The 1,305-nt window shown below is 36.2% G+C and overlaps 1 non-coding gene across 1 annotated transcript; it reads right to left on the bottom strand.

Annotated features, from left to right (window-relative positions):
- Positions 1 to 777: 777 nt before the first annotated feature.
- LOC131837415 (U6 spliceosomal RNA) lies at positions 778 to 884 on the bottom strand. The gene has a single exon (XR_009356027.1). It is a non-coding gene; the product is annotated as a U6 spliceosomal RNA (small nuclear RNA).
- Between the last annotated feature and the right edge of the window lie 421 nt (positions 885 to 1,305).

The following is a 1,305-nucleotide window of genomic DNA, read 5'->3' on the forward strand; positions in this document are numbered from 1 at the left end:
GTGTATATGTATAATGGAAAATTATGCAGCCATCAAAAGAAATGAAATCCTGCTCTTTGTGATGACGTGTATAGAACTAGAGGGTATTATGCTTGGTGAAATAAATCAATCTGAAGAAGACAACTATCATATGATCTCCCTGATATGATGAAGTGGAGATGCAACATAGGTGGTTTGGGGGGTACGAAAAGAAAAATAACAGAAGATGGGATTGGGAGGGAGATAAACCATAAAAGACTGAATCTCACAAAACAGACTGAGGGTTGTTGGGGGGAGGTGTGTTGGGAGAGAATGGTGGGGGTATGGACATTGGGGAGGGTATGTGCTATGGTGAGTGCTGTGAAATGTGTAATCCTGGTGATTCACAGACCTGTACCCCTAGGGATAAAAACACATTATATGTTTATTTTAAAAAATCCAATAAAAAAAACACATATTGCAAGCCAAGAGCTAATCTCATACTCAATCAAAAAAGTTTGAAAGTTTTCCCCTTAAAGATCAGAAACAAGACAAGTGTTGTCCACTTTCACTACTCTCATTTGACATAGTACTTGATGTCCTAGCCAGAGAAACAAGGAGCACACAGAAATAAAAGACTCCAAAAAAAAAAAAAAAAAAGGAAGAAGTAAAATTTTCTTTTTTTGGATAACATGAACTTACATGTAAAAATCCTAAAATCTTCACAAAAAAAATTTGAATAAGCAAATTTAGTAAAGCCGCCAAATACAAGATCATTATATAAAAGACAAGAATTTTGTTTTGTTTTGTTTTGTTTTGTTTAATATGGAATGCTTCCCAGTTTTTCATGTCATCTTTGTTCAGTGATCACGCTAATCTTCTCTGCATCATTCCAATTTTAGTATATGTGCTTCCAAAGTAAGCACAAGACAGGAGCATTTAACACTCTAATGATCAACTATCTGAAAAAATAAAGAAAACAAACTAATTCACAATAGCATCAAAAATAATAAAATACTTAGGAAAAGATTTAACTAAGATGAAAGATCTGTACCCCATAAACTATGACATTGATAAAGAAATTGAAGGAGACACAAATAGAAAGGTAGCCCATATTTATGAATGGTAAGAATTAACATTGTTAAAATGTTCATACTACTGAAAACCATCTGTAAATTCAATTCCTATCAAAAATCCAATGTTAGGGGCAACTGGGTGGCTCAGTGGGTTAAGCCGCTGCCTTCAGCTCAGGTCATGATGCTAGGGTCCTGGGATCGAGCCCTGCATCAGGCTCTCTGCTCAGCAGGGAGCCTGCTTCCTCCTCTCTCCATGCCTTCCTCTCTGCCT

The sequence above is a fragment of the Mustela lutreola genome, chromosome 7, assembly GCF_030435805.1.
Source record: "Mustela lutreola isolate mMusLut2 chromosome 7, mMusLut2.pri, whole genome shotgun sequence".
NCBI classification, from domain to species: domain Eukaryota; kingdom Metazoa; phylum Chordata; class Mammalia; order Carnivora; family Mustelidae; genus Mustela; species Mustela lutreola.